Source organism: Anas platyrhynchos, chromosome 3 (assembly GCF_047663525.1).
Source record: "Anas platyrhynchos isolate ZD024472 breed Pekin duck chromosome 3, IASCAAS_PekinDuck_T2T, whole genome shotgun sequence".
In the NCBI taxonomy this organism is placed as follows: Eukaryota; Metazoa; Chordata; class Aves; order Anseriformes; family Anatidae; genus Anas; species Anas platyrhynchos.
Window position 1 is genome coordinate 23,850,253 of NC_092589.1, and position 24,681 is coordinate 23,874,933.

The 24,681-nt window shown below is 44.9% G+C and overlaps 1 long non-coding RNA gene across 1 annotated transcript; it reads right to left on the minus strand.

Moving 5' to 3' along the window:
• Positions 1 to 7,608: 7,608 nt before the first annotated feature.
• LOC110353862 (uncharacterized) lies at positions 7,609 to 12,675 on the minus strand. The gene is made up of 3 exons (XR_002405003.4): positions 12,528 to 12,675; positions 10,475 to 10,613; positions 7,609 to 9,237 (listed from the first exon to the last, which is right to left on the minus strand). It is a non-coding gene; the product is annotated as an uncharacterized lncRNA (long non-coding RNA).
• Between the last annotated feature and the right edge of the window lie 12,006 nt (positions 12,676 to 24,681).

A 24,681-nucleotide genomic window follows, 5' to 3' on the forward strand; every position in this document is an offset into this window, starting at 1 on the left:
CCCGGAGCAGCCCCCGCGGCCGTGCCAGCCCCGCGGCCGCCGCAGCCCGGAGCCGCCGGCGCCGCCGCCGAGCCCCTTTCGCCGCCCGCCCTCGGGGTCAGCTTCGTCCCCGGCCCCGCGGGCCCGAGCCGGTTTTCCGGGACTCAAACGGCCGTAGTTAATGAAATCCGCTCACCGCAAATCACAGAGCTCTGCCGTACGCTATAATCAAATTTCTGCTTGCCTTAAAAAACCCAGGCCACCCTCCTCCACCCCCCCTTCTCCAGGCAAACCCCAAATCAAAGGTTTGCAGCCATCACACCCCTCCAGCTACGCCTGGTCCCAGGCCGCCTCTCCGTTACCGTCGGCTCTTCTCCCCCAGCACCGCCGTGCCCAGCCCTCGGCGGCCCGAACCGGGACGGGTCTGTCCGGCCGGGTCACCCGTGCGGGGATGGGGGCGAGGGGATGGGGGCGGTGGGGGTGCGGAGGGGCTGATGGAGGGGATGGAGGGCTTCCTGAGCCCAGCAGCCAAAAAGAGGGGTCGGGGGGACAAACAGGCTCCACAAATCACGCTAACCCCGTTTCTCCGCTAATGCGTCACCAGCCGTGGAAGTCAGCTATTCACGGGTCAGAGAAGGCTGGTAAATCACACCGAGCTGGGGTTTTACCCTCCTCACGGCCCCGTTGTCACCGGGCTCTGCTGTCCCGCCTGGCGGGCCCTGCCCCGGTACCGGGCCGTGCCGGGCCGTGCGGGCGGCGAGGCGGCGGCGCAGACGCGCTTTGGTGCGTGCCAAATGAAGAAGCACTTTCTGCCCCCCCCCTCCCCCCCTTTCCTCTCCTCTTTACGTTTGCTGACTTGAGCGGCAGCCGAGAGCAGTTTCCCCTGGAAAAACTGCTCCACGCCGCAACCCGCCGGGGCCCGGCGCTGCCCAGCTGCCCCGGGCGGGGAGGAGAGGGCTGGGGCTCTCCTTGCTGTTTTCTGCCCCTCTCGCCTTGGCTCCCGTACTCCCTCCCTTAATCCTTCGGCGGGAGAGCTGCGTGCTCTGACCCGTGCGGGACCGGGACAGCCCCGCCGGGAGCCCCGAGCCTCCAGCCGGTGCCTGACCCCGGTGCCAGGAAGCGGGAGAGGAAGAAGAGCTGCGGCACGGAGCCAGCCCCTTCTCCCCGAAGGCATCCCGGTGCCATTCCCCTCGCCACCCTGCTTTGCAAGGGCAGATCCCGGTGGGGAGGAGTTGGCCTGGGTGGCCCCCACTCCAGCTCCGGAGAGCCCCTCTCCGCCCCCACCCACTGGTGTCCGTGACCGCAGCCGTGGCCGGTCACCAGCCGGCGGGTGAGGGGGGGCTCCTCTTTCTGGGGACAGCACTCCCTGGGGACAGGGCCGGGTGGGACGGGAAGGGCACGGCCCCGGGGGGTGCGAGGTGCCCCGGTCCCGGGAGCGGCCCCGGCCGGATCCGGCCCCTTGCTCCGGCTACAGTAGACGTGTTTATTTGTGAGCGCACCCCTCGCCGTAAATCCCGCCATCTATAATCATTATCTGCATGGAAACTTTTGCCCCCTGCAGCCCCCAGCACTCTCCCCCCCTCTAGTTAGCGGTGATGATTTTAAAAGCATGCGATGATCTAAGCCCTAATACTAATATTATGCATCATTTGGACAGGATAACCATGCCACCTTGTCAAACGCTGCCTCTTTACACAACCCATTTGCTGCATCGCAGAGTCATAACGGCGGTGATGGATGGGCCGGGAGCCCCCCCGGCGCCCCCCGGCGCGGGGAGGAATGCGGGCGGGCGGAGCCCCCGCGCCCGCGCCCGGCCCGCACCCCGCCGGCGACAATTTATAGTCTGTATATGTTTGCTGGCTCCAGATATCGGCAACGTAATGGATGGTTATATTTTATGAACCCGAGCCTCAGATCTAGGGGATCGGGAGTCCCTTCCTTGTATGGTGCACTCCTGTCTCTCCCTTAATCCGCCCGGCAGGCAATAAACCTCCCCGCTAAATGCGCCGGGAGATAACGGCCAACTTTTATTGATTGCGAGAAAATGTTTGAAACTAAATAAAGGGCTTTTATGAGGATCCCTGCGAAGAGCCTTATTCTCCGCGACCATTAGCGCGATATTGACGTTTTACTGCGTGTAAACTGTGAACTTGTTGGGCTATAAACGGCGCAGGGAGGCGACTGGGAGCGGAGCGCAGCGGCAGTGATTGCGGGAGGCGGAGGTGCCGCCGAGCTGCGGCCACCCCCGGGCTTCCCCCTTCGCTCCTCTCCTCTCCCAGTCTAAATTTAGGGAGCCCTGGGGCTCCTCCACAGAGATGCTGAGCACAGCGGGGCCGAAAGGAAACGCAGACGAGCGTTGGAAGGGGGGACACTGGGGAAGGACCTGGGGACTGCCCCCGGGATGGCTGGGGAAGGGACGGAAGGGAGCTGGAAAAGGGACGATGTCGGGGGGTCCAGGCCGGGGGGGCTGCGCCGCAACCCGATCCCCTCCCGGGACAGGGAGCCCTCGGGGGGACCCTTCTGCTGCGGCCGTAGCACGGAGCGGCGCTCGGCAGAGCTTTGCCAAAAGCACCACGAAAAATAACCCCTTCCAGGATCGAGCCGGAATTTGAAACAGCAGAGAGATCACTTTTTTTTTTTTCTCTTTTTTTTTTTTTTTTTTCGGTGTGTGTGTTTGTGTGGCGGCGCCTTAATATTTCGAGCACGATCCTCTCGTAAATTGCTCAAGATGCTCCGTGGTTTCATGATGGTTGTTGCTGGCTGCAGGCGGCCGGCTCGGGAATCTCAGCCACGTTATTTTCTCCTGCAACCTTCTGGGCAACTTTCGGGAGCGAGGCGCAAGCGTTTTTTAGTTGCTTCTTGTTGTTGTTCTGTTTGCCACGCTTTGGAAAGGTAACTGTAAAATCACTCAGTGCCTGCGAGTTGTATCGCATTTTACTGGAAAGCTATAAAACTGTCTTATTCCCTGATGCTCCTTGATTAACTTATGAGCATAAAGGAAATGCTTGAATGGTGTTCCCTCTGTGGTTTTCTTTCGGCAAGGGGAAGCCAAGGGAAGATGCTAATATTGTCATCTTATTTTACAATTTATGCCGTCTGCCCAAACGCTATGTATATACAAACGAAGGCTCAGCGGGGTTCAGTTTCTTAAATACAGCCCATATATTTCCGAGACCGTACTTGCCTTGATAGCCGGACCGGCAAATTATTTAGCCTGCCTCTTTAATGCTGTTAACATGTTGGCTCCCATTTAAACAAACAAAGCGACCCGGAGCCATCCATCAGCTGGGCAGAGGTGCAGCCAGCGGCGTGCCCCGGTGGGGTGTGCTGAGCCCCTCGGCAGGCAGGATCCCCCCTCGCTAATAACCTGCACATGGTCCCTTGGCTTCTCCACGCAAACGCCATGTGCTTGCACTTAGCTTTATCTCTAATACATGTGGATCTCTATGCACACATATATGCTGGAAACACATGGCCGGCCTTTTTTTTAATTAAGATTTTTTTTTTTTTTTTTTTTCCAAGCCCACAGCCGGTGAAGCGTTGTGAGGAATATTTAGCCCGTTAGCTGAACTAGCTGGTGAGAAGCAAAGTCGAACAGAAAGGATACGAGCACTGCTGCTCGCGGAACTGGAAAGCATTTGGAGAGTTGTTATATACACTTCAGGTCATAAATTAATAGTTGATTTATTCTTCAATCAGGAAAAAGCCATTAAGGTTTTCTCAGCCCTGGTCTGTGGGAAAATAATTTCTTTGATTGAGTTCCCCCTAAAGACCCCCAGAAGTTTTCTCTCCTCTGTCATGAACAGTCTGCTCTTTCCTGTCTTCCGGATGGAGGGAAGAGTAGGACCTCCGGAGAAATGCAGCTTTCCAGCATCTTGAATTTCACTTTGCATCTTTCTTCCTACCTGCTGATTTAATTTTTCTTTGCATTCGGGACCTTTCTAAATCCATCGAGAGAAAACTATGGAATAACGAGAGCGGTGCATCATCTTTTATCAGCTTTTTCTGCCTTGCTGGTGGCCAATATTGCAGCTCTGAAGGAAACGGATGAGGGGGGAAGGCAAGGGGGAGGGGGGGGGTGCTGAGCAGTGGGAAAGCATGGCATGGAAAGAAATTCAATCTAAGGAATGAGAGGAATGGATAAAAAAAAGCAAGGCTGATGACTTTTTCATTGCATAGATTTCCTACTGGAGTGGTGGTTACCAGTCCCTCGTCTGCTTGTTTATTTAGTGTGTTTCTGAAGTGCTGGAGCTCCTCAGCCAGCCCGTGTCACTGCAGCAGCACTCCACGTTTCCATGGCCCATCCCCAGACCTAGCCCACCACCTTGGCACAACAAAAAGGAACCTCTCCAGTTTGTCCTCCCCATGGCAGTGATGCCAGGTTGCTGTGCACGACTTAGTGACTTGCTGCCCCCCTGTCTGGTGTCACACTGAACCCAGAGACTGTCAGGCTGCCATTGCAAGGTTGGGAGTTGGAAATCTCATGGCCATTTGCCTTGACGTAATCAGGTTTTCTCCTTCCCTCGCCCCATTCAAATTTACAGGGAGCTGTTTTCCCATGCTTCATTTGACACAGACACAGGTCGGAGGACCCTCTGCTGTACAGGAACTGGCAGTGCACAGACGGGGACCCATACTGGTGGATGTTGATCCCCATGAGGCTGGGGGGAGGGTGAGCTGGATGATGCCAGGAGCAGATGTGCTGCTGCAACCTTGAGCCCTGCCAGGCTCTTGTTCAGTAAGTACCCCATGGACTGCTCCAAACTCACTGACTGAATTCCTATAGGAACCCCAAACTCCAGTCAGTCTTGTTAGTTTAGGACTGGGGATGGGTTACAGTACAATGTGGTCAAGCGCAAGCTCACAAAGTTCCCACTGATAAAACCAGGCACTGTCCTGAGAGATACAGAGCACTCTTTCTTTCTGTCTTTTGCTTTTTGTAAAGGTTGAGGCAAGTCCACCAGATGGGATTTGTGCTTTTGTGTAGACCCCTGCCCTTGTGATGAGACTTACTAAAGCCAACAGCCCAGGAATCTGCAGCGATGAGAACTGTCAGGACCAGCCCTGCCAACTGCCTTGCCAAGGGTGGTAACTGAAGTCTGGGGGTTTCTACTAGGGAACTTTCAACACTGGACGAGTTTTACTGCACTAATGCACCATGGGCAAGACTTACTGAGGCCTAAGTCTCTCCCAAATTATTTGCCAGTTTTGCTATTTGTATTGCAAAGAATGAGGCAGAATAGGAAACTGAGCAAAAAAAATGAAAAGCAATAGCAATAAGCCTGCTGGGGGGAAACATTGTATTTGCTGAATCGATTTTTAACTTTTTTTTTTTTTTTTTCATCATTTTGGCATGATAGATTATTTTAAGGGCAATTTACACAAGGCACAGCAGGTGAGATTCCTTGAATGACATTGTTTAAAAAGGCTAATGTGGAATAGTAATCAGAAAAATGAGTCAGAGCCTAGGTTCCTCCCTGTAGGAAAGAAAGGCTAAGTGGGTATTTTTCGTCCATAGGTGTCTTTTTTTTTTTTTTTTTAAGCATCTTCCCAAAATATTCCTTGCGATATCAATCATGCCTCTTTTTATGCATATTCTGGAGCAATTCTTTAATCTTCGTCTCTCTTATGTCTGTCTCTTCTGGCTGATGGGTGACATGCTCCCTTTCAAATGGCTTTGCTAAAGGGCAGGAGGCATCTTTGTTAAACAAGTATTTCTGGGAACAGAGATATATATATATGTATGCACATATATGTGTATATATATATGTTTAATATAATATGTATAATATATTACTTTTTCAGATCTATTTTGTCCCTTGAGATGTGAGATTGATCTGAAACACCTACAAAGATGCTGTAGAAAGTTTATGTGAGGTAATGAGGTCGTCCTTGTGTTCCTTGGTGAGATGGTGTTGGCTGAGTAAGGTCAGGATGATGAAATGACAATACATTCTGTTGCACATTTTAGGATTGATTTGATTTTCTCTTGCCACATGGGAACATGAAATATGGATAGGTATCCTGTGCTTGACTGAGATGAAACCTGTCTGCAGCAGAGCTCAGCATTCTTGAGAGACAATTGTTCCTAGTTCCCATCTGCTGATGGACAGATTCAGTTTGTTTTCACTTCAGCATGTGAAACAAATCTCCCTAGCTTTCAGCCACTACATTTGTTTGTTTGTTTCCTGTGTCAATCCATTTGCTTGGTATCATTTTACCAAAACTTTGATTTCAGGATTGCACTGTCAACATTAATATATGAGGGCTGAGCTTACTCTGCTCACAGAGACGCCTTGCTCCAAGACTGCAATGAAGCCTTGCTCAGCATACAGAGCACATTACAGTGAAAAGCCACCTGTTGAAATAACAGAGATCGTGCCATTTTTTACACGTGCATAGTAAAAAATGGAAAGATCAGCTGCGTGAGAAGTTTCCAAACCCAAAGGTTGTTGAAACCTCACTGGAAGAACATACTCCTTCACTTCTATGCCTCTGAAATACAAAGCATCCGTTAAAAGTGATAGACTTGAAGCCAAGGCAAACAATATTATAAGCTAAACTTGAACACTTTTACTTCCAAATACTGATCTTGTGATGACAGATTCATTTTTCCAGCTCTGGCAAATTTGTTTCTACCCTGCTGGAAATTATCCTGCGAGTGTTTATAAACTTGTCCTACCATTGAAGGACTCCATGTAGGACACATTATTCAGATGAAGGGAAGATCTCATGGCTGTTGGCAAGGTGGATTTATGTAAATAGTTTTGATGTTTGCCTTTTGCTATTGAAAACCCTGCAGATCTCTTTGCTAGGTGCCTGTGACTCTTTATTTTTACACTAGCCATCAGCTGCTAGGGGTCCGAGGTTAGGAGATAGGGTGGAAGCTGGGGACAGAGGTCACAACCTTGGATACTCTATTGGCTGGTCAAGGCTTTAGTAAGTCATGGCATGTCTCAGCCTACCCATCTGGTCAATGTGTGGCTGCAGCCTTCCTGCAGGCTGCTCTTGCTGGACTAGATAGGTGTGAGGTGTGAACCACAGGGGACATTGCCTCCTGCAGGGTGCCTCACTGGTAGTTGTTGCACTTCCTGCTGTAGCAGTGCGCTGATAGTACACAACGGATGTCTGCAGAAAGGCTGAGCAAGGAACATCAAGGGCTGTTAGCAGGGACAGAAGTCAAGAGAAGCCCTGCCAGTCTGAGTTTCCTACAGACCAGCAGATGTACCCTTTTGTATTTTTCCCTCCTTGCCTGTTCAGTCCATATGCAGCGTTTCCCTCTGGTAACCTACTTTCTGCTCCAAACAGGGGCTGACCTGTTCAGATGCTGGTCTCACTGACTGTGACAGGTGTGGGGGTGGATCGTCCAGAAAGCTATTTTGTGTCCCATGTTTGGAGGAAGGTCTTTAGCTGTCTGACTGGTGAGGAGAAGCTTGCAGGCATGGAACATCTTCATAGGCCAAGAGGATGTGACGGTGAGGAGTGGTTACTGCCTTAAGTTGTAGGGCAACTACAGGTGGAAGAAAACCACAACTCTGTTTTTTTTTTTTATTATTTTTTTTTTTTTCTGAAGGTGTAGACAAGCAGAAACAGAGCCTTAGGAGGGATGGTGCACAGAGGACAAGAGGGGAAGTGTGTGCCTTGCTGTGAAATGTCCCATATAGACATATAGGATCCCAGGGGAACCTTGAAGCTGAGTGCAGACCAGCAAGATAGCTCACCTCAAGGCTATCAGCAATGTGTACTTGCATTAGAAGTCCTAGGCTTCTGCCTTCTGCATTTGAAAACCCTTCAGATCTCTCTGGCTAGGAGCAAGTGCTTATTTATTGGTATGTAAACAAACTGCTAGAGGCCCAAAGATGCTCATTTGTTCCTTGGAAACATTTTCACCAGTGCTGGGTCTGATTGACATTTGGTTAGTCACTAAAATATGAAATAACTGTCCTCCTCACTGCCCACCAGCCACAAAACCCCACTGCTGTTGCTGATGTGCTCTCTCTCTGAAAGCCATCCAGGCCCTTGAGCAACACAGTGCAATAAATATTAAGAAACAATTTACTGCAGTGTTATCAGGTTGTAATTCCCCTCCTACATCCCTCACCCAGAGCTGTCTTGCTACCCCTGCTCTTTGATTATCTTTGTCACATGGAACTTTCTATTAAAAATGGCCACTGAAAATAAGGGTGGCTTTTTTACTTAGACCCCTTCAGTCTAAAAAAGACCAGCAATCCAGATAACCAGATGAAACTTCAAACAAAAACAGATGTGGAAACCAACAGAAGGAGGAGGAGGAGGAATACTCTTTCCTTCCCTGAATATCATGTTTTATTATATCTGTGCATGTATGAGTGTTTGACAACAAGGTCATTTTCATTAGGTAGGTAATGACATTTTTAATTCCCTCACTGGGAGCCGAGAAAGTCCCTTCAAAAACCTCGGGGTTACCTTTAGCTATGGGGTGATGGGTTCATGGCCACTCTTTCCCCTTCAAGAGGGCTGGTGCAAGGGTTGAGATTTGAGAGAGATCCTGTGTTAACGCCTTCTTCTACCACAGCCAACCTGCCCTGCAGCTCCAAACCTCAGTTTCCTACTATTAGGTGCGGTGGGAAAAAAAGGCTATTTAAATACCGGTGAAGACTGGACTCAGGATGCGGGTATGGTTTAAATTAAGGTGTGATTTTAAACTAATAAAACTAAACCTTACCAAAAAGCTTGGATGTGTACTTACTTCAGTTTAAATTTGGTCCATTTAGGTTGCTCTTAAATCATACTATACATATAACTGTATTTTGACTCAGTTTTAAACTAAAATAAAAATATCCAGACAGTGCTTTGCACAGCTGTTTAACAACTGTTAAATACATAAATAGCTATCACATACTAAAATACTGTGTTGATATGAGCCATATAAACAGAAGAGAGCAGAAATACAGTAGTCTTTTTGACCTGATCTAATTTTGTGTCTAGACAAGCTTTACTCAGCATCAGAGTCTGCATCGAGGCTGCTTACTGGTACTCAGAGAGAACACGGTTTTGGTAGGTCCGACATGGTCTTGCTTCCCAGTGTTGTTCTTTTTCTTCAAAGACTGATGTTTATAAGACAAATGGCAAAAGCATTTCCAAGACTGCCATTGGAACTGCCTGATGAAAACATCTTTGTAGGCCTCTGTTAACTACACATGTTGCTGGACCAAGTCAGGAGTTTGCAGTCCTTTTGGTGCCATCAGTACTGTGGTTCTGCTTGAAGCTGGTGAGGTGCTTTGAAGGTGAAGGGAAGGGTAAAAGGTGACAAAGAGATGGAGGAAAGGTATTAGGTTTTCCATTTTATCTGTATTTTTCTGTGCGAAAGAATAGGACTTTTGCCAATGCCTTTATTTATCCGTTGCTATGAAAATCACTTTTGTGTCCTAGTTTCAGCAGTGTTAATATTTTTTTTCAGTAAGTGATTATGTTTTATGACCAGTTTAGACTTATATGGAGGTGCAGTAATATGCTATAAAACTCTACCCTGTAAGCTGTATACAGGACATATCAAGTAGTCTAAAGTGATTACATTAATAAGCGAAGAGACAATCCTTCTTACAATTTCATGTTAGAGCAGATGAGCTCACTGCTCCCGAGGAAGACATTAAATCACGTTTGTGTAGAAGGTAGAGGGACCCGCTATGCGACTACTGTTTCAAGAAAATATGATGCAGATACAGACCCAGATCCAAGTATGGAAATGAGCTGGTGGGCCCCTCCGGCTTTCTGGCAATCCACATGCTACCGAGGAAGAAGAAACAGCTGCTCCAGCTATCAGTGGAAAAGATGACAGCAGAGGGAATTAAGCCTCATGGAGGGGTCCAGCTCCCTGTGAAGGAGCCCGGGGCCAGGGGGAGCACACACGGATGTCCCCACGCAAATGAATATCTGCACAGGGCTGAGAACTCCTCGGGCAGGGCACAAGACACAAGCCTTTGCGCTCAGGCTGGTTGTGACAAAGCTGCGTTGATACAATAAATAAATGGGGCCGAGGTTTACAGTTCAAACAAGCTATGAGGAGCCACCACAAATCAGCCTGTCATGTTGCCACCAACTTTACAATCAATCTCACATAAAGGGCTTAGGCTCTGACTCCTTTCTTCAGTTTGCTTATTTTTGTGGGCTAACTGGCTGCAAGGGAGTCACTAGAAGATGACTGGGCTCAGACCTTTCTGTTTTAAAAGGAGTGAAGCACTCTTACACTTTAGCAACAGAGCCTACTTGAAAAAAAAAGGGGATCAGGAGAAAAGCAAACAAAAGCCAACCGCCTATGCACTAATGGTTTGGGTCTAGCCTGGCCAGCCAGAAAGGCTTATTGGAAAATGCTGCTGAAGATGGGGGATGCTGTGGCCAGCTAGGGATAGAGCGGTTGCACTATAATGAATGAGACCTTGCTGTGTGCCCTTTGCATGCTGTGTAATTAATCCCCATCACACAGTTAAAATGAACTTTTGGATTTCCTTGCACTTACCTCTTTGCCTTCTGGCCTCAGCCCCATGTCCTACTCCCCCATGAGGATGTTTGCATGGAGAGAGCTTCATCCACCCCTCTGGACAGGCCTGGCTCAAAAACAAAGCATCCCCATCAAGTGAAGCAGGTCTGTGTGGCTCCTGGTGGGCACAATAAAAACAACAGGAAGAACTCAGAAATAAGGGATCCACCAAAAACATTGTACAGGAACAACGTTACTTCTTTTGCTTTTAGTTTTGCTTCTACTCTGAACTGGACTAATGGTTTCCATGTTTTTTTCCACAATGACTCCCAAATGTTTTTTCCTGATCAGCATGCTGAATGGTTGTTTCATTTTGCACATCATCATTAGCTTCACTCCTTGCTACCAGGCATACTATTTTGCCTCTGCCTTCACTGAAAGGCATTTGCCATCTGCTGATTCACTCACAACCATATTGGTGCAGTAATATCGCTTATAACAATAATAATCATTACACGCTTGGCTCCTATCTCCTGCTTTTCATTGGATCTCAAAGTGCTCAAAAGTCCAAATTGCTCTGAATCCTGTTACAAAACTCATTGCCACCAACTTTATCCACCAGCGCATCAGTCCTGTTTCAGCCATCCAGTTTCAGGCTGTTTACCAGAGGCTCTGGCATATTTGGAATGAAATGCTCCTGTGCCAAATTAATCTCTTTGATTTTGTGAAGAAGCTTTCTATCCATCAATATTCCTGTACTGTTAATTCTCCATAACTCTCCCCTTTAGCCATAACTCTCTTGTGTAGCATTTTGTCAGGTTTTCTGTGTGGCCAACCCCCCCCCCCCCCGCAACACACACTCCCAGCTATCCTCCAGGGTGCTTAAGTTACAGAATATCTGAACCACTTATATTTGTTTAAACTCATATTTACTGCAAATGGCTCAAAGGGAATCAACCTACATCTTAGTAGGTGTAGCTTTCTTGCTAATGTGGTCAGAAATGAACATAAACAAAATCAGCGTTCTAACTGTGTTTTTCCAAACTGGCTAAGCTGAATTTCTACTCTTTCTTTCTCATACAATAATCTACTTTAAGATATCAACGAGTGTGGAACTCATCTGAGATAAACTCTTGATCACAGAATCACAGAATCACAGAATTTCTAGGTTGGAAGAGACCTCAAGATCATCGAGTCCAACCTCTAACCTAACACTAACAGTCCCCACTAAACCATATCCCTAAGCTCTACATCTAAACGTCTTTTGAAGACTTCCAGGGATGGTGACTCCACCACCTCCCTGGGCAGCCCGTTCCAGTGCCTCACAACCCTTTCAGTAAAGAAATTCTTCCTAACATCTAACCTAAAACTCCCCTGGCGTAACTTTAGCCCATTCCCCCTCGTCCTGTCACCAGGCACATGGGAGAACAGGCCAACCCCCACCTCTCTACAGCCTCCTTTAATGTACTTATACAGAGCAATAAGGTCACCCCTGAGCCTCCTCTTCTCTAGGCTGAACAAGCCCAGCTCCTTCAGCCGCTCCTCATAGGACTTGCTCTCCAGGCCCCTCACCAGCTTCGTCGCCCTTCTTTGGACCCGCTCAAGCACCCGACCACTCGTCGCCCTTCTTTGGACATCTCTCACACCTGAAGCCTTCCAGTCACCTTTAACTATTCGCACACCTTTCCTTATTTTATTTTATTTTATTTTATTTTATTTTATTTTATTTTATTTTATTTTATTTTATTTTATTTTATTTTATTTTATTTTATTTTAGTAAAGGTATTAAAGCAGCTGCTCTGAAGATGTTTTGCCTCTTCTGTCTTATTTATGTTGTTTATACCCAGCTCTTCTGCCTCATTTTGAAGTCTCATTGCAATTCTAGTCTGAGGCTGGAGAGACCAAGTTAGCAGAGTTGAGTGTATGCAGAACAAAGCAAAGTGTTGTTGAATGTATGCAGAACAAAGCAAAAAGTGAAGATAATGAGAGAAGTAATACAAAGGGATTTTCCAACTCTGTCAATAAATTTACCACAATAATTACTTCCTTCAACATGTTTGTTGCTAATGGACCTGCATACAGAACTACTTACAACATAATACTTTCAGCGATTACAGTTCCCTTTTTTGTTTGCAGGATATCCGTGAATGGGTCTGAATTTCTGCAGTTTTCTGATTTAAAAGTCATTCTTCAGCTAACTGCAGAGCTGAGCATACCCATAGCACATGATATGTGCAGGTGTTCACTAGGATCATCATTGCTCAGCAGTCATTCCTTCTTTCATTAAAACCTGTTAGAGGGCCTGAACATCACCTGAGTCTGATTAAAACCACCCTCTAGTGCTGCCAACTTGATACAGCAGAAGAGTGGAGTACTCAAAGGTCAAAGGAAAGGGGAAGATGGAGTGGACAATGCCTTTGTAAGGTGTAGTGGATATCACACTCAAGGGGAGACAATCAATTGTGGTAAGAAATCCCTGAAGGGTCATGAAGTATGTGAACACATCAGATGTAGGAGGTCTTAGAAGTGGTATTGGTAGGGGTAGGCTTCTCTTGTGGAATCTTGTATCATTTGCCCAGCTTTCATACTCAGCCCAGGCATAGCATGGGTTCTGGTCCTCTTCAGAAGGCCCTGAGAAAATTTTAGGGGGTGAATGCTTTGGAGTGAATTTTACTTCAAATGTCCAATATGAATGTATGTATAATTGTGAAAATTATGTCTCTAATATTATTGTCAGCCAAGTGGTATTTCAACCAAGAGAGCTGAAGCACATGGAAAAGAAACCACAGAAAGCAAATGTCATCGAACGCACAAATTTACACTGGGGCAAATGTTTGCAGGACACTTTACTAGGTGTTTACACAATGCTCACAGCTTAACTTTACTATTGCAGAAATAAAGAAAACAGATACTTCCCACAGGAACAGGAAAAGCCTCTGTTACTTGCCATGTTGCAAGCTCATTAAAAAAGAGGATTCTTGAAACCCCTCCACCTTCTTTATTAGAAAATTAATTTTCATGCAATGTAACAACTTACTGTGATTATCAATGAAGAAAGGACCAAAGGATTGCCCCAAGCTGGAGGCAGGCTCATCCCAATCATCCTTTTCTTCTTTTTATTTTTAATTTATTATTATTATTATTTTTACTGAAGAATATTCCTGAGGAAGCATTATAGCCATTGAGCAGGGGTCTGGTGCTTGTTATTGCAGATGGTACTGAGGTGAAGATGAATACCAGACACATTAAGCTTAACAGGATGGGTTTTAGCAACTTGAACACATTGATGAAAACAGAAAAGCTAATAAATCAGCCACCAAGGACCAGACTCAGAAAGGCAGTCTTTAAGATTTTTTTTTTTTTTTTTTTAATGTGGGAAGCTTCTGAGGTACAAACAAATATTGCAGATGTATACTTAATGTTTAAATGCAGTTTCAATCTGTTTGGACATTTAGCTGAATTTAAACACTTCTGGGTATAAAACCAAGAATCAAAGCCAACAGAACAGATTTACACAGGCTGGTCATGAGAAATAGGGACTATACCTCCCATGGTTATCTTAGCTTGTGCATGGCAAGGACACCTCTCTTACAACTCTCTGGCTGTTATTTTTTAAAGTATCAAAGTACAGCAAGCTGTTAAACAGTGGTCCTATTGTACCCAGGAAATAGGATATATCATTACATTTTGTGGTGTATTGTGAATTAGCCTAGTGATCAACACGGGCTGCAACCTTGAGAAGGGGAAACATATCTAGGTGCATGTTTCTCTGTGAAACACATCTGAGTGCATGGACCCTTTCTCAGCCCACATAAGAACAAATGAATCCAGCCCTCGGCATGAATATAGTTCTCTTTGTGTTTTAAGATATATGTATGCACATTTGCCAAACACACATTTTCTGAAGGCTTTTTCAATATAATGAGAAGAGGGAAGAGAAGATTGAAACAAGTCTAAAACTATGTGGACCTGGCTGGAACTGTGTGAGTTACTTGTGTAAGGATAGTTTTGCTTCCTAAAATAATACGTAGGGAACTTGAACCATGTCTTCCCGTCTTCACCGCTCCTGTTTCCAAGTTGCTTCTTGCTCCATTACAGTGGTTCTCCATTAAGGTGAATGATGTTTTCCTGAACTGTGATTTAAGGAGGTATTTTGGAGGAATGCAATAGCTATTTTAATTTCTGGAGCTATACTTAATAGCTATTTAATTTTCTAAAACATAGCTTTGGAGAAAGCTGACTAAGAAATACTTGTATACCAGATAAAAACAAAGTTGCATGACAAGAACAGTGAAAAGAGATGTGAAAAATAAAGCTTTTTCATTCAATTTCTTTAAAAGCTTTTTTTTTTTCTTTTTTTTTCTTTCTTTCTTTTTTTTTTTTTTCACTCTACTTCACATTTTGCACATCTGTCCTGTTTGATTTCATACAAATATCCAGTTTTCCAGCAATAAGGAAATTGAAGACACTATGCTGCTAGAAATCACATCTTTTCTATTTCAATTTCAAAGACATTGCTGTGGCTTCAGAAGCTTCTGAAAAGACTTATATACCTGATGACTCCTATGAAACTATGGGAAATAATAATGACAGTGGCAACAGTGAATAGAAAATAGCAAGCACCTCCATAACTAAGTCAAATCATTTCCTTTTTGTGGATGAGGAAGATATGGCAGAGCATAAACAGGTGAGGTAAACCTTGGTTTCTGTCCTGACATTGGCTAAGATTGAGGTCTTCTGACCACAAAAGCCATCTTCTTCCACTATGGAAGCATGAGGGCTTGCCATAACTCACACGAGCATGAAAGTCTAGTTGTGGACTCATAACCTTGACAATACCCTGCACTGGCACCCAACAGACACTTATGCTTTATGATATTTTTTATGCAATATCCATTTATCTCAACTGTGTTCTGAGTCTCTGGGGAACCATACTTCCTTCAGTACATCACTCACCTATGGATCTTTTTTTTTTTTTCTTTAAAAGCTCACTTCAAATAAAACTGACCATTTCACCAAAAATACCTATTTAAAACACCTACAGGCTGGTAATACCTCTGTATACAACCCACCTCTGAGCCAGGCAGTGTGGAGTAGGGGAATTAATTGATTTTTCCTATTACCTTGGTTTTTAATATGTCAGTTCTTGTGAATGGTTGTGGTGAACACTAAAACTATTGATTTTAAACTGGCCTACTTGAAAATCCTCGGCAGAGGAGCTGGATTTGTGTGTTTGCAATTTGTACTGTACTGGCTAATAACATTCTTCACTGACCAGAAGCAATGCAAAATGGGTTTGTTACAACAGCCATCACACACATCTGAGCTTGAAGATTCATGCATTTCAGTGGCTTGCATTTAAAGAATTTTTTAAAATGTTTGTAAATAGTTAAGGCCAGGGAGATCTCCGCCACATAGGCACAACCTATCCACAAATTCGGAACAAAAAGTGGTGACTTATGTGGACAAATTATTGGGTTGTGGGGGGAAGTACTTGTTGTGCACCAAGACCTTGTTCTCTCTAAGGAAACTCTTGTCAGTGTACTTACACTGAAATAATTATCATTGCAAGCCATCACATAAACTATATGCATTGTTTTAAAGCGGTGTCTGCACTGGAGCAACTTATTACAAAATGTTTTCTCACCAGAGTCACTCGTCCACTGAGGAACCCCAGGGCTTAACATGTGCAATGTCTACATGAACACAACACATGTGTACAAGATTACATATCCGTGTGCATACTTGTGCAACCATTGCAAACAGTTTTTCAGCTGAATTAAGTGAGCATCGCCCTCAAATTATAACAGTTAAAGGCAGCTCAGATTTGGGGCTTAAACTACTTGACAGTCTTCCTTTAATCTGGACTCCTTGGTGTTTTCAACAAGAAGTATTATCCTATTTTCCAAAGGTCAAATAAATCAGCTTTAAGCTCATGCAAAGGTAAACAGACTGATGCCTGCGTAACTTTTCTGAGTTTATGAGATATTCTGGCAATAGGAACACAGAGAACCATCATAAATCCTACCACACACAAGCACCTAATTCCTGGGGTGGAGTGAGTATGTGGGGGGTTCCTCTACCGTGCAATGCAATTTCTCCTAAAACTGTTATTAGGAAATATTAAATCAAGCAGAAGTGCAAACCCCAGAAGGAGCATGCTTTTACGGTGGAGCTTTTTCCACTAGCCAGTTCTGAAAAAGTCACCACATTTCAGGAGGGGCTAGAAGATGGATCAGGAGACATCTTCAGCTGTGCTGGATGGTGCCATTTGGACACTACATAAACAAAATTTGTACTTCCAGATGAAAAATAACTCAAGAGGATTACAGTTTGTGTTTTACAACCAATCCTTTTGAGCTTTTCTATTATCATTATTTTAATGGCCATAAAAGTATGTTGGAAATCTCTTTCTGCACATTCATATATCTCTCTATATGCATATGTATATACGTGTGAGTATGTACATACATATTTATACACATATTTACATGCAAAAGAAGTCCATAGTAAATACATGTCATTCTATACATGAGTAGGCTCTGCAAGGGCATAAATGTCTTTAAAGACCTTTTCAGCAAAAGTGCTTAAATTATAGGCTCTCATTTCTGAGTCCTGGCTGTAATGAGATCCGGATGGCTGTCAACAGAGATGCCTTTAAAACAGTGACTGTAAGAACACTTCATGAAACAACGTGAGCGTGCTTTACAAACAAGGGCTGCTAACGAGGAGAAAGGCGGTTAGACTACAACTGATGCAGCACCCTTTCTCACCACTGCAGCACCTGAGAGTGGCTTGGATGTGAATATTTTTACCAATAAGGTACCAGGAGGACGTGGAGTTCAGTTCTGGCTGGGGCTCCCTCTTTTTATAGTAGATCTCTAATTCTCTTGGCAGATATTACAGGGGAAGTTGAGTCTTGAATGCACTGGGTGGGTCCTTCAGGGACAGGTCTGGTTGTTTGTTAAGAAAGATTTCATCCAGAGACATGGCAATGATGGGAGTCCATCCATTGACTTCAGAGAGGCATGGGGTATAATATGAATGCAGAGGTAAACAGAATATAAGCTGGCACCTACAGATACAACATCGGGCCCTCTGGACTGCTACCAAGGTTTGATGCAAGGCTGAGAGGGGTGGTGGCCAGGGGGCAGCTGCACACACAACTGCTGACACCTTCTGCAGGCTTGCATGTTGGTGGCACTGCCTTGGCTGTTGTGCCCATGCTGGTTAGCAAGTTCTGGGAACCATGGCATGCATGAGTGCACATGAAGGGGGGAAATGGGCACCCTTATTTTGCTTCTGGTTTGGTGTTCCCATCTCTACACACTCCAAAGATAAATACAGGGAGATTTCAATTCAGTTAACAGCGGTATTTTGATAAAACGCCCCCAGAAATCAGGAGAGGCTGATGTTATTTTAAAGGGTCCTTGTCTCCATTTATATTAAGCGAGCTGGCCTGGGGTTTGTCCAAGACAGAGCAGAGAGACCACCGAGTAGTCTCATCAGCAGAGCACTAATTGTGGCCATTTATTATAGTCACTTATCTGATAGTAGCTTCTTTATCTGTGATAGTTTTACAGGGATAAAATCCACCAGGCATTCGCACCAGTATATAAACATGTTACCTTGTGGCAGAGTGTCTGTTACTTACTGTCAACACTTGCCAGCGAAAAAATGCCTATCTCTAGCTTATATGAAGTAATGATGAGTTTAATATGCTCCAGTGAAAGCCACAGAATAAACAAGGCATCACAAGTGTTTGTCTTGTCTGGCCTCTTAAACAAATAAAGGTGACTGAGGAGTACAAACAGCACCGGGTCGGGGCTTATCAGCACGGTGCTCGCAGCACTGCTAATGCAAGCTGCCCAGGCAGCGAGTGCTGTGTGCCTGCTATTGCAGGGAGCACCCAGGAAGCCCTTTGTAAGGGACAAGGTGCATAGCTCTTCCTCGGTCACACCTTCTCCCCACCAACACAGGGATCAAGCAACAAGCCCTGTGTTGGTGGTGTACATACCCTGCAGCAAGAACCATGTCATCCTACTCAGTGCTTTCAGTTCAGCGGAGGAAAATCACACCACCAGGTGCCCACAAGTGAGAAAAAATAAAATAAAATCATAATTTCACTGCTGGATCAGCCAGAACAAACACATTTTGCATCTGACCACAGCTAGTTGGATGACTGGTGGGATAACTGGTGGATGACTGGTTGGATAACTTGGGGGACTGGTGGGCAAAAATTGAAGATGGGTTCTGCAGTCTGTGGGGAGAGCCTTTGTTGAGAATCACCCCTATTAAGGAAGGCACTTAAAACCATCCATCCCCTGGCTGACAATAAATAAGCTTGCTTGGCTGCAGTGTTGATCTTCTGATAAGTGATGGAAATACATCACATTTGTCATAATGAAATACTGGGGACAAGTGGAGTTAGCTACCTAAGACAGATGTTTATAATGTCAAACATTGCATGAAATCAATAGAAATGAAAAATTCTGTTATGAATGTTTTATAAAGGATCTCAATATAGTGATCAATCACAGCCCAAGGGAGTGGATCCACACAGACACGCACCTTACACAGAAATTTTGAAATCTTTCATAGTTTGCAGAGGTCTTTGGCAAGCGTTGAAACCACTCCTTGACTTCTTGGGGCTGGTTCTTATTTTCAGCCTGGCAGATTCAGCTCACCATGTTCTCTATGCAAAATACCATGTATAGACTATATTCGCTTGCACCAAATGTGAATTTTCATGCAGACTTGCCCTTCCTGTATCCCTGTACCTTAGGCCATCAGGATGGGAGTTTCCTGCTTTATTTTTATTTTTATTTTTTTTTTTAAGCTGGAAAATGTGAGGCAGTTGAAGCTTCATCAGCTTCATCATCTCTCACAGTGGATAAGAGATGGACTTGAAGGCTTTATTGTCTGCTTTCAGCATGCTTATTCCCAGTGCTGCAAACAAACAGCTGGATTGTTGGGTGACAGCGTGGCTTTCATTTGGCTCTTGAAGAACACGTGGAAATTGTTTGAAGGGGTAATTTCATTTGGAATTGCTTTACCCCTGTAAACAAAGTGGCCCAGGACCAGATGAATGGCACTGGCAGCACAGTCCACCTGTTGGCTAAATCCTTCTAAAAATAGCTGAATGCATGGCAGATGTGCGAGAGTGCTCGTGGCCAGGCAGGGCTGCCCAGGGCCCCAGGCAGGTTATCCATCGCTGCTCGTTGCCCATCACGTCCTGCTGCCGTTGTGCAGCACTCACCATGACACCGATCATCTCGGTTAGTTGCTGTTGTCCAGAGATTCACATAACCCCAGCATTGTCACCAAGTTGACCTACCACTCCAGAAACATCTCTTATTTTGCAGCCTCCCTGGTTGAGGAGGTTGGGTGTGCAGGAGAGAGGAGATACGGGCTCAGATTTCCAGCTGCAGCCTAGCGGTCTGCATATCAGCAGAAAATGTAACCCAGTTTTTCTAGTCAGTCACACAGTAGATCCAGCCCCGGATATGAAAGTTGAACTAATCTCTTTGCACAGGCAATCAAAACTCAGCGGTTAAAGCTAATTACCAATACTGCCGATGGTGCGTGAACCAGGGGAGGACTGGCCACTTTTCCCAGGGCTGCACAGCTTCTACGCTGCTAGCGGAGTAGAAAATATGAAAACAAGGTATTATTTTTGTCAGTAAATGAAACATATCTGCCTCAAATTTCCTGCAGAAGACAGCAGATCCATTGAGTAAAAGCGTGTCATTTTTATAGTCACTTCTCTGAGCACAACCACATTTAAGAAAGCCACAAACCTGAATGGCAATATGATTTTACATTTAAAAAAGAGATTTAACATGTTACAGTACATTTTCCCTAGGCTGCAGGGGAACTGTTTCTTGCTTAGCTGGGAGTTCATAAATTATCAGGTCGAGTTCATGCACTATTGTGTTTCAGGACAGAGCTGTTTTCCAAATAATACAACGTGGTTGTTCTCTTCCACGGGTAGGTACACAGGGAGAGCCTTCAAGTCTGAGAGATGGATATTGCAGAGAAACAATCGAGAGGTGGGAGCAACTGATTCTGATAGAGTTAAAAATCTGTTACCACTTCAGCGGCTCTTGCTTAATCTCCTGTTTTCAGAGCTGATAACATGATCATAAAGTTCACTCCTGTCTGAATGCTGGCACAGACATTTCTCAGTGCAGAAGTGAATTCCAAATATGAACATTAGGACTACTATTAATAAAACCTCCTCCTTGCAAATGACAGAAGTGCAAATAAATGCAAAATATGATTTGTGATAAAAGCTGAAAATTGTGATAAAATGTCCAGGGAATACCTGGCTTTGTAAAAACAACTTTGCCTAGAGAGAAGCATAAAATATTAATTATGATGGTACAGAAACATGCCTCTTGTGTTCAAACTTTGACAATTCTGCAATGAGAATTTTTAATCAAAACCAGGGTCTCCCTTTAGCTTTCTATTGCTCTGTGAAGTTTTCCACTGAATGCAGACAACAGTGAGAGGTGAAGGTCTGCTTTGCATCCTACTGCCATCCATGGACTTGGAGCACAGCAGAGCTCCAGAACCTGCCTTGCAGAGGGCTGCCCTTTGACAATGCCTGCTGCAGCAACAGCAGCAAACTGAGATGGTGTTTGGAAGGGAATGTTGTTTTTTCCTTCAAAAGGAGTCATTGGCAGGAGGAAAAGAACCAAAATGCCTTCTCTGGACAGCCCTGGAAAGATGGGGAAGAAGCTTCATATTTTTAGGCCTAGGAAGCTGACATTTCTGAGATGACCTCCTCTTATCAGGAGGTTGTATTTAGAAGATGTGACTTCTAATCCCAGCTCCCTAACAAGCTTTTTCTAGAAAATCTTTCCATGTTGTGAATCTCAGAGGGGAAAAAACCCCTCACTTAAGCACAATGTAAACAGCGCCATCTGAATGACTTTGAGACTGGACTGGTGATTACAAACAGTGTCTCTCCCAGTGCCCCCTAATTCTTAAAACCTAACCCTGCAGCCGTGACAGTGCTATGGGGATGTTGTATGTATATCAGCCATGATTTGCAATGAGCTGTTTGAAAACACGTAATAAAGTCTAAGTAAAATTGTCATGAGGTCTTGGAGTGGGAAAGAACTGTTGCTGTTAGGTCAATGTCATGGTTTAATTACTGATTTTTATTCAGAAATGTACCTTAATTACAATTATAGCCAAGTTTTTAGCTTGTTAACAGTAGTGTCATTGAATTTGATAGTTATATTTCCTAAGTTACTTCTTGAATCCTTTATTTAAAATCCCTATTCAGGTAGGTAGTCATCTGTACCTATTCTCACCCAATATTTTTGCTCTCTTTTTCTGCCCCTGTCTCTAGCCGGAAATTACAAAACCAGCTTCCTTAGGAGTGTTTTGATGCTTTCACTGCCTGCCAAAATCAGGAAGTATAAAACATATAGAAAACATTTCTTATATTTACTTATTTTAAGTATACGTATATATTTGCAGCAAGATATCAGATGAAATTTGGAACAGGTTTTTATGTTGCCCACTGCTCTAAAGCCAAGCGTAACAAGATTGTGGAATGGTCACGATAACATTTATGCCTGCGAACAGTCTGACTGCATTAGAGGATGATCATATCTTTTAGTACACACGTGATCATATATAAACTTCTTGGAGCACAAACAGAAGAAGCACACTGCAAGGGGACACTGATTCTCTGCTGGGCTATTCCCACACTGCCCTAGCATGACACAACAGGCTGGCAGAGACTCAAATTCAGGTAAAATAAGCAACTCTGAGAAGATTCAGACCCAGCGCTTGAAGACCGTTGCAATATTTAGGCACAGAAGGATGGATTACAGATTGTTCAGCCTGAATTCCATCCCAAAAATCTGTTTAATCCCCTTTTTAATACTTGTGCAAGTGCCAAAAATGTCTTTTATTTGCTCCAGCAACAGCAGCCGGTTAGTTAGATGCTATCAGCTACTTCTTCATTCAGTTGTCCTTTGCACGCTGATAAACACCACATAAGACAGGGGAGAGAAACCTTAAGCCACAAGTTTATCCTATGTATAATAGGATGCACCTTGAAACAATTTTGATGTCTCCATTGAAATCAGCTTAGGTTAAGCCTACATAAATAGTGTCAAAGGGGAACACACCCAGAACGCTCTGGGAGATCATGATAAACACTCCTGATGCTTTGCAGCTGTGCTCATCATCTGTGCATTTCACAATAAAATTTTACAAAGCATCCAGACACCCAGCTGGTTGTATTCACTGTGAGATGGCTTCCTCCACCATGGTATTTTGTTCTGTGTCTGTGGCCCTCTGTTACTCCCTCCCCCATCTTCACTCCCCATCATTTATTTCTTACGAGGGGTAGCAAATCATGGTATTTTTAGATGCAGTAGGTTCAAGGAGGGAATTTTACTTTTGAACGTGAGAAAAAGAATATTCACTGAATAGAAAGGAGGTCCTAATTGAAGTTAATTGCATCAAAGAACACACAATTTCCAAGTATTGTCCAAGTATTTTTGAGTCAGTATTTGCTGGTGACTGTAATTTCCCTCTGAAGTGACTAAGCTTGGATTTTGAAACTTTTATATACATGGCAAAGGCTCAGCATGCCAGCAATCATTTTTCTCCTCCTGTGTCTCTGCACTGAGACCTCAGATATCCTGAAAGCCAAGAGTAGCTATTTGCAGGATTCTGGCCTCGTTTTGTGAAAGGGAGTGAAGGAAATCATACTAGGAGGACTCACACCTGATCCTCCTCTCACTGACAGCACATCACCAGCGTGACTCCCTTGATGAAAGTAGAATTCATCCTGATTTACACCGAGAGCATTAATGAGAGAGGGCTCAGGTTTTAAGTGCTTGGGCTTAGCTGTATTTCTTCTGTTTTCATTCCTTCCTGGCGATTCCCAGGAAATCTCACTTTGGGGAGATAAGTGCCTAGAGGAATGTTCAAATTAATTTCAGAGCTGCCTGAAGTGGCTGTGCAGATAACCAGCAAGAGGAAATGCCCCAACACAGGGATTTATTGTGCTATCACTGCTCTTCATTGAGCTACAACATCCTAATCTTTCATGATGACATTATTATGAACCAGCAAAAGCAGGGAGAGCCCTGAAAGGCTGCTGGCCCAGTGAGTTGAGGGTTTCCTCAAGAGCTGCTAACCTTTTATGTTGACTTGAGCAGGGATAATTTAAATGTCCCTCAGGTCATTTGGGTCCACTTGTGACTTGGGTGCTTTGGCCTTCTGACCTTCTTTGTGGCCCTCTTCTGGATCCACCCCAATAGGTCCACATCTTTCTTGTTCTGGGGATTGAGAGCTGAATGCAGTACTCCAAATTGGATCTGGATGGGATCTCTAGGAGGGTAGAGCAGAGTGCGAGAATTGCCTTCCTTGACCCAATGGCCACACTTATTTTGATGCAGCCTAGGGTATGATCTGCCTTCTGGGCTGCAAGCACATATTGAAAGCTCATGTCCATTTTTTTCATCCATCAATACCCCAAGTCCTTCTCCACAGGGATGCTCTCAATACATTCATCTGCTAGTCTGTACTGATGTTTGGGATAGCCCCAACCCAGGTGTAGGACTTTGCACTTGGCCTCATTGAACCTCATTAGGTTCACATGGGCCCACCTCTCAAGCCTGCCTAGGTCCCTCCCTCCTTTCCTCTCTCATGTCAACTGTACCACTCAGCTTGGTGTCTTCAGCAAACTTGTTGAAGGTGCACATGACCCTTTGTCTACATCATTAATAAAGACATTAAACAGCACTGGTCCTAAGATGGGCCCCTGAAGGACCCCATTTGTCACTGGTCTCTGCCTGGACATTGAGCCATTGACCACAACTCTCTGGTTGCAGTCATCCAGGCAATTCCATATTCACAGAATAGTCTACCCTTACAGATTGCTGTCTTTCCAGTTTAGAGGCAAGGTTGTCATGTGGGACCATGTCAAAGGCCTTACAGAAATCCAGGTAGATAACATTTGTCAGTCTTCCCTTGTCCACCAATGCAGTCACTCCATCATAGAAAGCCACCAGATTGGTCAGGTACGATTTGTCCTTGGTGAAGTCATGCTGTCTGTCTTGAATCACCTTCCTGTCTTCTGTATCTCTTAGCATAGCTTCCAGGATGATCTGTTCCATGATCTTCTCAGGCACTGAAGTGGGGCCCACTGGTCAGTAGTTCCCTGGGTCCCCCATTCTGCCCTTTTAAAAAATGGGAGTGATGTTTCCCTT